We start from the raw sequence: 15420 nt of genomic DNA on the forward strand, positions 1-15420 counted from the left end.
GGTCCTGACCACAGAGGATACTGAAGTTCATATATAATATTTCGTAAGTCCCAAAACAAAGACCTTCATATTAAACCTCATTTGAATGTAAAAAAATGATGAATGGCCTTTTGTCTTGACCTAACAAGACCAAACAAGCTTTATTTACTAAAAACTAAATTTTTACTCAAACTTAAACACATAATAAAACAAACATGCACGACCAAATTTTAAAAGTAGGGGAGAGAATCACACACACCAACCTACTCTAAATTCAGTGCATTTCACTACACTTTATACTACTTATTTTGAAAAACATGAGCGACAATTATCTTCTGATAATTTTCACTGTCTCATCTATAAATACTGATTAGTAAATTAAATATTTGAACATTTATCAGAACTCTGTACATCTTACTAAAAAATATTTAGAATGTTAGAACTGGAACCACAGCACAGATAATCTATTTCAATAATTTTCTACACAATGAGAAAATAAGGTACAATGAGGCTAAGTAATTTGCCTAAGGTAAACATAATAGCAATATTTGACCACATAAATTGTCAAAATACTATCATACTGATTTTATAGTATCACAGTATCTATCATCCAAAGATGTGAAAATTCAATGTATTAATTGTTGTTGATATTATTTCAAACCGTTATATTTATTTGCATCTAGTTTTCAAAAAAAATCATTTCGTTTATTCACTTATATATGTTCTGATATTGACATTATTTTCATTTATTCTAGAACTATCAAGTGATTACTGTTTTTTGTGCCACTCTACAGAGATGGTGTAGCATGATATACATCCGTAAATACCTTGTAAAAGCCACTGTAGAAATGAAGTAGTGAAAAATGAGATTGATGAGGAAGCCAAAGACAGAATTATGATTCTTAAAAATATGGTGATATTTTAATAAAAATAATTTGAGACATAAAGAACTAAAATGGCGTAGATGATAGAGGCTCTGTTCATCCCTCTGGCGACCAAATCAAAGTTGTGATGAAAACAAGGAGCAGCAGCAAGGAAAAATCGCCTGGAATCTAGATGAACAAGCCATACAACTAAGGAGAAAACCAAGAAAGTACCCTGCAACGGCAGAAGGTAGGACCAGGCAAGGTCGCGGGGCTACCTGGTCTCGAGCAGCTGACTGAGATGGAGGATGCGGCAGACGCCTCTTAAAGGGGTCGTGTCCATGAGCAGATTTTCCCGGTGACTGACCTGCTCGCTCTGAGCACCAGTGCCAATTAGGCTGCGCACAGGGGCACCAAGGACTTACAAGGAGACATTGTCAGACTGAGGGCCAAATGGAGACTCGCTCTCTACAGAAGTGTCGGCAGTATGCATTGTTCTCAGTTGAGCCCTCCCCTCTTCCAGTGCGTGGACACAGCACCGCCATTGCTGTGAGATCATCAGACTGGTTAACAGAGGTCCCTCTGCCCAGAAGATTCCCTGACACTCCACCTCCCCAACTCACAGCCCCACCCAAGCCACATCCAGGTTTATCCTCAGCAAGTCAAATGCTCCTTGTTGAGCAGTGCCTAGACTCACACTGGAGGCAGCTGGCTTCGGTTTCTGGTGTGGCCTTTTGAGGCAACTATAAGCATCTGTGGATTATTTGCTGAATCTTAACAGGTGGCCCTGGAGGGGCAGAGGCTTGATCTAAATTTGGCCTGTAGCTGAGCCCCTCTCAGGACTGTGACACTAAATACCTATTTCACAAATCCACACTAATAAGACCAGGAGACTTAGGAGCTTTGCTTAGTACATAGAAAGAGACACGGAAAGGGAGCCAAAATGGAAAGACAAAGAAACAGAAACCATATGCAAGAACAGAACAGAGATCCAGATATAATGGAGTCAAGTAAACTAACAGATGCAGAGTTCAAAACACTGGTTATAAAGTGCTCAATGAACTTTTGGTTAAATTCAGTGAGAACGTCAACAAAGAGATAAAATATGTAAATGGAAATGGAAATTATAAAAGGGAACCAGTCTGAAATGAAGAACACATGATCTGAGATGAGAAGTATATTACATGGAATAAACAAAGTGAATAAAGAAAAGGATCAAATGCCTTATCTAGAGGATGGGAAAGCCAAGGACATGCAATCAGAATGGCAAGAGATGAGCTGCCAAGACTATAAAAATAATTTAAGGAGCATATAAGATACTAGTAAGGATCCAAATATCCATCTGATCAGCATAACTGAAAAAAAATCAAGATGTTGAACAGCTGTTTGAAGAAATAATGATGGAAAACTTCCCTAACCTGGTGAAAGAAATGAACATAAAACCCCAGGAAGCTAAGAGAATTCCAAAAACAAGGGATTCGAAGAGGCCCACAACAAGACACATCATAATTAAAATGCCCAAGGTTAAATACAAAGAGAATATTAAAAGCGGCAAGGGATAAATAGATAGTAATCTGTAAGGGAGGACTCATAAGACTGGCAGCTGATTTTTCAAAAGAAACTATGCAGGACAGAAGAGCTTGGCAAAAAAAATATTTGACATGATGAAGCTCCAGGATCTACAACCAAGAATACTTTATTCAGCAAAGTTAGCATTTATAGTTGAAGGACAGATAAAAATCGTCCCAGACAAAAATAAGCTAAAGGAATTTGTCACCACCAAGCCCGTATTACAGGAAATGTTGGAAGGACTTCTTTAAGAAGAAAAAACATGTATCAAAAACAGGAATAAAGAATGCTAACAACTACATTCCTATTAATAAGTACCTCGAATGGAAAAGAATTAAGTGCTCCAACTAAAAGAGTGAATGAATGGAAAGGAAAACCAGACTCCTCATCTTGCCTATAAGAGAATCCTTCAGATTAAAAGATACAGACTAAAAGGAAGGGGATGGAAAAATATATTGCTTTGATGGACTCAGAAGGTATTTAAGTCAGACAGAGAAAGATAAACACTATATAATTTCATTTATATGTGGCATCTAAGGAATAAAAAGAACAAACTAATCAAAAACAGACTCACAAATACAGTGGGCAATTTGGTGATGGACAGAGGGGAGGGGAGTTTGGGGGGCTGGGAGAATGGGGTGAAGGGTTAAAGAAGTACAAATTAGGTTACAGATGGACATAGGGATGGGGAACACGGCATAGGGAATGCAATTAGAATGAATATGTTGGCTACATATTCAGGGGAGGGAAGGAGCAATGGGGGTGACCGTTTTACAAACTATATAGATGTTTAACCAATGTACTGTATACTTGAAACTAATTAAAATAAATTAAAAATAAAAAAAATAATTTGATAAGATCAGGATTTCTCAACTTCAACACTGTTGGCATTTTGAGCTGGATAATTCTTGTTATAAGAGGTTGAGTATTGCAGGCTATTTGGTAGGATCCCTAACCTCTACCCACTAGATGCCAGTAATATTCCCCAGTTGTAATAATCAAAAATGTCTCCAGACATTGTCAAATGTCTCCTAGGCAGGGCAAAGTCATCCCTGGTTGAGAAACACTAGATAAGACAGACTAATATACCTTACATTGCTTTTTAAGCTAATGATACATACTAAACATCACCTAGAAGCAGAGCAAATCTGAAGCTTTTACTATTCTTTGAAAGAAAGCTTCAGTTCTAAGGCATCAAGCACGAGGGTATTAAGTAAAGGAAGAAAATCACAAATTCAATATCAAGGTGTGGCTTGGGTTTTGATTCTATGGTTTTCTGTTACTAACTGCCAAAAAGTCCAAAGAAATCTGAATAGGTCCATATTCCTAATGAGAGATAGGCTAACTTTCATTACATTAAGGTTTCTCAAATTAGAAATGGTTCCACTCCCCTCTCCAAGAAACCCTTAGCACTTCCTTTCCTACTCTAAAAAATATAATAACCTGTCATTTTCCTAATGCACAAATTTCAATCAAGTAGAATTGCAGGCTGATGTCCAGGAGCAAGCCATTTAGTTCATATATAACCTATCTAATGGAAACAATGTGGTTTTGTTCCCTGTATATTAATTTTGTGGGAACAAATTGTGATAAAACTATTCTCAAGTTTCACATCTTCCAAAGATCTCAAAAATACTGAAGGTTTATTATACTGGAGATTTCTAAAATGTTAGGTCAGGAATCAAATAATTGAGGTGGTAAGCAAATGTTAGGTCTATATAATTATGAAGAGAAAGAACTGACCTCCTCTGTCAAGTGCATCTTCTTCTGTTGCTCTCTTCTCTAGCCTTCTCACCCGCAGAAGTATAAAACTGAACAATCATTTGGTAATGGTGGAACCTCATTAAAAATCTGGGGCACAGGGCATATGAAAGTACTCTACAAGAAGACCACTAAGACAGAAAGATGGAAAAGAATGTTTCAGAATCACTAACTAAACATGAGTTGGCTCAGGATCAAATTTTAAAATAATTAGGCCCACTAGAGGCATAGTCCATGAGAAAGGCCTGCCATTTAGTGCCCCCTCTGCTTCTAGGAAGCTATAGGCTGTGCATTAAAAGAAAAGTCTGAATAATTAATGGATTTAAAATCATAATCATCAAGAGGAGAGTGTTGCTTATTATTATTATCATTTATTTATTTATTTATTTATTTTTTTAGATGAAGTAACCCTTGGTCGACCTCATAGATTACAAGGACCTTGTCAGCTTACGATCCCTTATTTTTTTATTTTTTTATGCCTACAGCACCTGGTCTTCCTAGGTGGTCTCCCATCCAAGTACTAACTGGGCTCGATCCTGCTTAGCTTCCGAGATCAGATGGGATTGGGCTTGTTCAGGGTGGCATTACCGTAGACGCTTATGAAGTAACCCTTGGTCAACCTCATAGATTACAAGGACCTTGTCAGCTTACGATCCCTTATTTTTTTATTTTTTTATGCCTACAGCACCTGGTCTTCCTAGGTGGTCTCCCATCCAAGTACTAACTGGGCTCGATCCTGCTTAGCTTCCGAGATCAGATGGGATTGGGCTTGTTCAGGGTGGCATTACCGTAGACGCTTATTTTGGTTTTGCCTTCACTTGAAAAGTTACCAAGTGGTCTCCCTTTTTCATGCTTAACAAACTTGTTTCTTCAACATTGTGAAAGAAGAAAGAGGTCTGTGTTTTTGCAAAGGGTTGCCTACAGGCTGAAAAGTTCTTTTAACATTGTTTTGTTTGACTCTATGTATAGTGATGTCTCTAACATTAGAAATTTGGACATAATCTGCTAAATCTGAATTTACATAACTGGGCAGTATTTCCTTTAACAAAGAATAGCATTTTATGGTAAATGAAAATTTAATTTCAAATGTTAGATACAGAGAAATCTGATTTAGATGAAAGAATTTATTTTTAGTTGCAGAAAATAGCAATGCCAAACTATTTTGCATTTAATGCTATAATTTACATATATTACAATATTCATGACACATGATAAATACCCAAATCCTATTTGTAAAACTTTCACTGTGAAAAATTAGAATTTTAACAAAATGGTGCTTCACATTTTAATACTTTTCATTTAAAAAAATAAACACACCAGTTTGACAAATGATATTAAACCTATTACAAATAACTTCCGATTCCTCTGCTATTTCTTGAGTAATTCTACATATCAAAGGTAAACACCATACATATGTTAATAAATTTCTAAATTTATAAAAAAATAAATGAGCATCCTGCATTTTAAGTACATATTGTGGACATTTCACACAGGTACAGGATTAATTTACCCAAGGAATCTTTTGTTATAACAGGCAACATGCTGCCACAAACTAAAGAGGAAAGAGCTCTGAAATAATGCTCTCTGACCCATTTCACTTACAAATTTGTGCTTCAAGGAAAAGTTTTAGGGTTGACATTTTCTACTTGACCCTACAAATGTCTTTGCTCTAAAGTATTTTTCATGTGAGTAACAAATCATCTACATTTCTACACAACAGAGGTTAATCCCTCCTACCAAAAGACTAAGCAATAAAATATTATTTATAAATAAATCAACATAAGAGGTAGGATCACACATATAACACAACCAAATTACTAGTGCTTTTAGATGTATAAAGACTTTTGACTACATCAGGATTGAGTGAGATGTTTGACAAATCTCCTTTCAAAAAGTAACTATAAAACTGGAAAAAACAGTCAAAAGCAATAATTTTAACACTCTGGAATTCAAAGGCATATACTTCATGAAAACTATTAAAGTTCATGGAGGAACACTATGAGCCTCAGAGACCTATAAGACAACATCAAGTGTGCTAATACATGTGTAATACGAGTTTCAGAAGGTAAGGAAAAGGAAGAAAAGAACGAAAAAAATATTTGAAGAAATACTGGCCAAAAATTTTCTAAATTTGATGAAAAACATTAATTTATAGAGCTCAAGCTACTTAATGAAACCACACATAGGACAAACACAAAATACCTAGACACATCATAGATGAAATGTTGAAGGACAAAGAGAAAATATTGAAAATAGTAAGAGAAAAATGACTCATCATATAAAAGAGAACTATAATACAATTAATGGCTGATTTCACGCCTGAAATGATGGAGGCCAGAAGTCAGTGGAATCATATATATTTTAAAGTACTGGTGGAAAGAGGCTTGGCAACTAACAATTCTATATCTTATAAAACTATTCCTTAAAAATAACAGTGAAATAAAGACTTTCTGAGATAAACAAAAGATGAAGAAAATTTGTTGTTGTCAGACTTGCCTTACAAAAAATTCTAAGGGAAGTCCTCCAGACTGAATGGAAGTGACATCAGACAGTAATCTGAATACAAGTGAAGAAACAAAGAGCATAGAAATGGTGAATATGTGGGTAAATGTACAATATTCTGTATATATTTTTCCTCATTTCTTCTCTTAAATTTATAAACGATATAAGATTAACGATATAAAACAAAAATTACAAACTATACTGAGGGGTTTATAATACATACAGATATAATATATATAACAACAATAACTCAAACAAAGGGGAAATGGAGATAAATTGGAGCAAGTTTCTATATTTTGCTGGAATTAAAGTTAGTATTATTCTGAAGCAGAATGTGATAAATTAAGATGCATTTTATAATCCCAAGAACAACCACTAAGAAGATAACACAAAATAACTTAAACACAACAGACAAATTAAATGGTATACCAAAATATATTTATTTAACATAAAAGAAGGGAAGTACAGGAGAAACAGAGGGACCAAAACCACAGGAGATAAACATAAAATAGTGAAATGCCATATTTAAATCCATTCTTATTGACATAATAATTAAATCAGATATGAGTGGACTACATAACTTACTCAAAAGGCAAGGATGGTCAAATTAGATTAAAAAGTAAGAACCAAATATACACTGTATCCAAAAGATACACCTTAGACACAAAGATATAAATAGGTTAAAAGTAATGAGAGAAAATGATATGCCATGCAAATAGTAACCATAAGAGAGTTGGAATGGCTATGTTAATATCAGACAAAATAGACTTTAAGACAAGAAATGTTACAGGAAACAGTGAAGGACACTTAATAATCATAAAAAATATAGCAATTATAAATATATACATGCTAAAAATAGGGACCTCAAATGAAAGAAAAACAGAAGAGAAATAGGCAATTCAGTAATAAAAGTTGGAGATTTCAATACTCCACTTTCAATAACTGATAGAACAACCACACAGAAAATCAATAAGAATATATAGAGTTTAACAACTAACATGATGTAATTGACATTTACAGAGTACTCCACACAATGAATGCAGAATACACATTCATTTTAAGTACACGTGGAACATTCTCCATATGTTAGACCACAAAACAAGTCTCAAAAACTTAAGCAGACTAAATCATTAAAAGTACGTTCTCTGACAACAACAGAATTAAGTTAAAGATTTTAAGTATAAAGATATCTGGAAAAACTCATATATTTAGAAATCAACCTAAGAGTCAAAGAAGAAATCATAAAGAAATTTAAAAAAAATTTTGAAAATGAAAACACAATATATCAAAATTTATAGGCTGCAACTAAAGAAGAGCTTAGAGAGAAATTTCTAGCTTGCAATCAGAAAAGTCTCAAATCAGTAATCTAAGCTTCTACCTTAAGAAACTAGACAAGAAGAGCAAACTAAACCCCAAATAGGCAGAAAAGGAGTAAATAATAAAGTTTAAACTAAATATCAATGAAATAGAAAACAGAAAAAAAATAGAGAAAAGAATCAATGAAACCACAAAGTGGCTATTTGAAAAGATCAATAAAATTGACACACCCTTGATTAGCTAGACTAATTAAGAGAATAGGAGAGATTACACAAATTACCTAATTCAGAAACAAAAGAAGAGACCTCACCACTGACCCTACAAGAATTAAAAAGGCTATAAGAAAATATTATGAATAACTTTATACCAATAAATTAGACAACTTAGAATTAATGGACAAATTCTTAGAAACAAATTTCCACAATTGACTTGAGAAGAAATAGAAAATTTGAATAGACCTATAACAAGTAAACAAATTGAAATATTAATTAAAAACCTTCCCACAAAGAAAATCTCAGGCCCAGGTGGCTTTGTTGGCAAAATCTATCAAATATTTAAAAAAAAATACCAATCCTACACAAAGTCTCTCAGAAAACAAAGAGAAAATTCCTAACTCATTCTAGGGGGCCAGTACTACCCTAACGACAAAGCCAGACAAAGACATCACAAGAAAGCTACAGATCAGTATCCTTCATGAATACAAATACAAAATCCTCAACAAAATATTAACAAATAAATGTAACAATATATAAAAAGGCTCATAGATGATTACCAACTGTGATTCATCCCAAGAACACAAAGTTAGTTTAACATTCAAAAACTGAGTAATGTAATATAACACATTAGTAGAATAAAGACAAACAACACATGATCATTTCAATAGATATAGAAAAAGCATTTATGATAAAATTCCAACACCCATATATAAAGCTCTCACTATATAAGAAACAAAGAGAATATACTCAACATAATAAAAGACATCTATGAAAAGCCTACAGCTAACATCATAAAATGATTAAAAATTGAATTCTTCTTAAGACTGGGAAAAAGGGTAAGAATGACAGTTCTTGCTATTTCTATTCAACATTGTACTGAAGTTTCCAGCTGGTGCAATAAAAAATTAAAGGCATTCAAAATTGGAAGGGAAGAAGAAAATTGTTTTTACTTGAAGATGATAATGTACATAGAAAATCCTAAGGCGTCTGTAATAAAAATACTAGAATATGAGTTTAGCAGGGTTTCAAGGATATAGAATTAACACACAAAATCAATTGTATTTCTATGTACTAGCAAAAAAAAAATAAGATAAAAATAAAATTTACAAAACAATTACACTCATAATACCATCAAAAAGAATATGCAGGAATAAACAAAAAAGAAGTGAGAGAAATTTAAAAAGATCTAAATAAATTATCAGTCAGAAATGGCCGTACTCTCAGCACTCTGGTTTCAAGACAGAACCTGGTAGCCCAGTAGTTCTAAACTCATTTCAATCCAAAAATTTTCCTCTCTCAATTCAACATCTGTCAGCCTATTTGTGTCATATGGCTAAGTCTGTCAGTTCCATTAGATTATAAACCAAACTTAAGGGAAAAATTATGTTTTATTCCTCTTTACACCTGTACACCTACACATCCTCTTTAATAAGTTTAGAAACTTTCACTATATCTTTTGTATGGTTTTGTATGGCTTCCTTATACCATTTGTTCTTAACAATTTACTTGTTGCTTGAAAAAAATTTCCTTTTCAGTGTCTAGTGCTTATCTTTATTTATATGAGATTGCTCCTCCAGAAACACAACAGAATGTTAAAACAGGAAAGTACTTCGGCTTAGAAAATATCTAATCCATTTTATGTCTCAGATACCAAAGGCAGTGGTGGAATACAAATAGGACACTGGATTTTAAGTCATGCAATCTGGGTTTGACATCAGCTTGACCACTTACTATGTGGATGGTTCAGCACAAATCACCTAACTTCTACGCGCTTCAATATCTTTATTAGTAAAATCAGGAGAAAGTCTACTCATAGGGTTTTGTGAAGATTTTAGGAAATAGTCTGGAAATAACCTCCCCTAAGTCTTCACTGAATCTGAGAACCAGAGAGTTAAACTGACTTAACCAAGAACTCAGGCTCCATTGGTGTTCTTTCCACTTCATTAAATGGAGAGTGCCACAGAGTAAATCATTGCCAATCCATTCAGAGACCTCTCTTACACAGGAATAAACATATTCTACCAAGGGAATGGTATTCTTTGAGATAAAAAGAATATATACTTCTTATGACATTAAAATAATTAATCAAATATCTTTCAGATCCAGCTTTTACGTGTTCTTCAGGCATTCAATTTGCTGTTCAGGTTCAACTTTCTCTTTAAGAAAATCAGGCAAATTTTATGGTACTGTACTTTATTAATATACCACAATGTGTTGGAGAGTGTTTCTTTATTTCTTGTTTTCACATCAGATAAATTTAGAGTACATATACACACACAACACAACTGCATGGCAACAGGACTACTATCTATAAGATTATTTATAATTGAAAATCTGGAAATAAAAGGTCGAATAAAAAGGAAATGGTTAGATTGAACTAGACAGAATGTTAGACAGTCATTAAAAAAAATATGAAGACTACTGTGATATGAAAAATGTATACATTTAGCCTAAATGAAAAGTAGGACAGAACCACATACACACTGTGGCCACACCTATATGAAACATGTATGAATATGAATAAATTTGGAAAAGAAAAATATTGGAAGGCTGCTCAGAAAAAAATGTCTTATATTTTCATGATGCAATTATAGGGAAATTTATCTTATTTAGTGCTGAAATAAATATGTATTATGTGTTTCTTTGTTTGACCCATGATAAAGCTGACAATTACTTTTGTAGATATTTTTAGGCTAAGGAAAAGGAACCATTAGAAAAGAGCACACATAATTCTAGAAAACATATTACTTAAAATTTATTCCTCTTAAGTGATTTAAAGAACTTAGTGTTACTAATAAGCAATTTTAAAGTACAGAGAGAATCTCAAAAGACCTTTAACAATGAGAAATAGTTTTCTCAACTGTGAAAAATAAAGCACAACTTTGAACTTCCAAGTTGTGGAGCCACTAAAGAGGTGGAGTAATGAAGGAGCAAGAGAGACCTTTGAGGTCATCACCTCATGTGCTGTGGTTACAGTTCGCTCTGAACGATGCTGGAGTTGTGGCAGGTTCGCTAAAACTTTACAGAACCATCGTCCTGAGGTCCAAATATTTTTAGTACAAATTACTGACAAGGTCTGGAGTAAGTAAGGGAATATTCACCAGAAGTTAGTGGGATGTGTTTCAGTAAAAGCATCAGCAACTCCTCTTCATTGGATCTTTTACAAAAGATCACCTTCAAAAATGATCTCGACTTCAAGAAAACAAGACCATACAAAGATCTGAATACACTACCACTTAGAATTTCATCAGCAAAACAAAGGTGTTGATCTGTAGTTTCCATTGGGAACTTTATATTTAATAACATCTGCAAAATTAGAGAATCTCCAAAGACAGACGATGTGTGATTTACGATGTTAATTTTAGGCCTACCATCTAAGCATAACTAGAGTGTATTTCAAAGATAAAGAAGTGCATATCAAAGAATGAAATTTTAATTTCTCCCTCTCCAGTTACAATGCTGGGTATTCAAGTATCATTTCTGTTCTTTCCCATTTAACAAACATCAATTCCTACAGATAACAACTCTAAAATAATGTATTTTATCACATCCTTTCAAGAGGCAAAAGGCAAGATAGTTCTTTATGATGCTAAAAAAATCTGGACACCTCTGAGCCTCTGGTTTCCAGTTTACAATCCTCCTTTTTACCTCTTTAAATATAGATGTAATAAGTTCTTTAAGAAAATGTCAACTACCAGAAGCCAAAGAAAAGCATATGAGATTTCTTTGTAAAACATCATTAAGAAAGGTCTATTTATAAGTTACCACTATTATTCAACTTGGAATAAATGGACCAACTTCTTTTTATCAAAGGATTGAGGTACCCAAAATTCAGGTATAATGGAAAAGGAAATAGAATATTCTAGATTTTCTTTCTAACTCCCACATTAAGGTGAAGAAAAAGTCTAAGATTAAACTAAATATAGCAAGATTCAAAGACAGTCTGAAGTGGCAAAGATATTATCGACAGGTTACATGTTCCTATATTTTCATTTATTTTAACTGACAGTTTCCTTTATAATCTACTAAATAATTATTCTAGTTCTTTTCTCAAAGTAAATGTTAAATGCTCCCTGGCATGTTGATTTAGGTTATTTCAGAGTGAAAATCCTCCTGTGGAAAATAAGAATGGTAACTATCCATTAGTAAGAATTAGTAAGAATGAAGAAAGACAGATGACTCCAGGACCAAAAAACCTCAGCTGAGTCTTAAAGCATCTCAGGGTTTATGATACTTTAGATCCAGTTCCTTAAGGAACTATTTACAAATTAAACAATTTTTCAGAGTCCAACAAGAAGGGAAAGGACCTAATATCTGTTGAGTTCCTATTCTGATGCAGGCACATGCTAGGAATATACATTATCTCATGCAATTTTCATAACAACCCTGACAGAGAGACATTTTTTTGACTTAGAGAAAAGAAGCCTGATGTCTAGAAGACTTGAATAACTTGCTTACAGTGGGACATGTGTAAAATACAAACCAAGGACCTAGACTGGTTAGGGGTTGAGGGGGAGGGGGCCCTAGGCATAAAATGTTAACAAAGTGTGTTAAGTGCCACCACAGCGGTTCCCACAGGTTATCACAGAGTACAGGAAACACCTCCCAGAGATGATGCTGAACTTGAGCCTTTCTCATAGCATTTTTTCTTTATTTTTTGATTTATCTTCCTTATTTTCTCTTCAATCATTTAATCTTTAATAATTTTAAACACTTATTTTATATCCCCTTTCATATTTTCTTATATCTCAGGTTCCTGAGGTGCTAATTCTCTTGTTTTCTTTTACTTATGGTGGGTAATATGCACAAATTTATAACTTTTGTTTGCGAGTTCATCACTAGGTATTATTTTCTTTGTGGTAATCTTATACGGCAATCTTATATAGATTCTGGAAATAATACAATAGAATTGACACTGTGACTCCAAAGGCTAAGTTACAAAAATGTTATACCCATCCTCCTTGTTCCTTTAGGATGCTCGTTCTTGAAACTAAGCCAAATGCTGTTGGGATGTCTAATCAGCCCATAGGGCGGCCAGTGTGGAGAGGAGGTAAGGCCCTGGTCAAGCTCCTGGCTGACAATCAGCAGCAACATGCCAGCCATGTGAGTGAACATCTTAAAAGTGAATCCTCCTGCCTTAGTTGAGCCACCCCAGTGCCACATGGAGATGAGCAGTCTCTGTTGAGCCCCGTCAAATTTGAAACTTTGTGAGTAAAATAAATGACTGTTATAAGTCACAAAGTTTTAGAGTGGTTTGTTATGATACAATAGTTAAATAGAATAGAATCTCACTTTTTCATAGGAGAATTTTTTTCACCCTGAGTCCCAAGCAAATACTGTTAGAGAAATATCTCACTGTAATAAAACGGTGCTACACGCCAATACATAATGGAAGGTTTTACTGGACAAACAATATAATCTCTTTCAAATGTATATTATCAGCCCCTTTGCTAAATTACCTTTTTGAAACTGCTAACTTAGAATAAACTTCAGCTACCCCTTTCCACATGTATGTGGCGAAGTCTCAAGTCCTCTCCCTGAGCATCACAGGTTTATCCCTCCCCTGCTGACCACAAGGAAATTCTTAGGCTGTAGGGGTGTCTTCAGTTGTATTTGTGTATAACAAATGGCCTATTATTTTGATATATGAAAGAACCAGAGTATGGTGCTCCTCAGCTTCTGGCTGGCAAAGATCTGTCTTTCTTCTAGAAACAGTCCTTGTAATAGAAAGTCTTACTTTTTAAATTCTAAATCTGTGACCTTATTTTCTTCAAGAATACACCATTTCTTACAGTCTTTCTGAGCCAGCAGGAAGTTTCCCTAGATCCTCTTTCTCTGTATGTGTAGCACTTCAAAGATTTTGGTTTTATGCAGGGGTATGCAACTTTCCATATCCTAAAAGTCCAAGGGTTCATTGTCTGTTCCTGAATGCACATTAAAACTCAAGTGTCTCTACCCAAGAGGATCCAATATAATCATACCCCCTTCTCCAAAGGCCATAAAACTAATTTATAATATGTTTATTGCTGTGACTTTGAGGTACATTTTCCTTTCTGGCATCTTGAGATTTCCTATTTTTCTTGTGAGCTAAGCTACGTATTTAATCTGTGTTGTTGTCCATTGTATACTATCTGGTACCCTTGAGTATTTGTAGCAAGAGGGATTCCATAGATCAGCAAGTTCCTCAGCTAACCAAGGAGAGAGAGAGAGACAACTTGGTATATCCTGGAACTCTAAGAAATCTGTTGTTGTTGCAGGGCAAAGGTGATATAAGGTGATGAGGAACAAGAAGAGATGGAGAGGCAAGCAGTTGCTAGATTATAAGCACTTTGTCATACAAGCTCAGGAGCTTGAATCTTGCTATTTTAATAGATTATTTCAAGAGATTGTGTAGATAATGAATTCAGGTTGGGGTGCGAGTGAGGACGCCTGACAACAGAAAGATCAGACAGGTATTTTCTGGAAGAAAACAAACAAACAAGCACAGGCCAAAGATGAAGATCTGAATTATGGCAATAATAGTAATCGTAGTGACTGAAAGGCAGGTAGAGATCAGAAATTTAAAGAGTTTCAATTGATAGGAACTAGAGAATCAGAAAGAAGAATCTGGGCTACCTCCTATATTTGTAGTTTGAGCAACCAAATGGATAATGGGACCAATGGGAATTCAGGAAAAATGGGTTCAATATCAGGAATTCAATTTTATATACCTGGCCAATATCCTAATAAAGACGACCAGGGGGCAGTTAGACATCCTTGCCAACGGGGAACTGTGGGAAATGGAGGGATCCTATTCCACCTTGGATTCCATTTTTGTTCTAGGAATTTGCATGCCCAGCACTATCCAATAGACATTAAAAGCATCAGGAAGCCAAGTGTGGTGGCTGGTATAAGCTCATCTCAGCAACCCAGGAGACTGAAGTTAAGCCTTGGAATTCAGGTATCCAAGCTACAGCCATGGCAACCATATGTCTCTGTCTTCTGAGACCTCAACTTCCAGTTAGAAAAACAACTTTACTGAAGTTATATCATTCTAACACATGCACTGAGGAAGACATTAAAGCCACAACATCCCTGAGAACAAAAGGAGCACTAAATGCCCAAAGAGAAAAAAGTGGCCTAGATCAGAAACAGAATAGGCTGTTTTAACAGCCTTGTGCTCTTGTCAGATGGTGACCCAGGGAGCAGCTTTTTATTCTTCGCCAACAAGACTA

At 34.6% G+C, this 15420-nt stretch overlaps 1 protein-coding gene and 2 pseudogenes across 2 annotated transcripts in view; all 3 read right to left on the reverse strand.

Moving 5' to 3' along the window:
- Positions 1-15420, reverse strand: part of PDSS2 (decaprenyl diphosphate synthase subunit 2) — a 212876-nt gene that overhangs the window by 146623 nt on the left and 50833 nt on the right. The gene's annotated exons all lie outside the window — the stretch shown is intronic.
- LOC112474323 lies at positions 4649-4767 on the reverse strand (annotated as a pseudogene).
- LOC112474324 lies at positions 4849-4967 on the reverse strand (annotated as a pseudogene).

The sequence above is a fragment of the Pteropus alecto genome, unplaced genomic scaffold, assembly GCF_000325575.1.
Source record: "Pteropus alecto unplaced genomic scaffold, ASM32557v1 scaffold79, whole genome shotgun sequence".
NCBI lineage: Eukaryota > Metazoa > Chordata > Mammalia > Chiroptera > Pteropodidae > Pteropus > Pteropus alecto.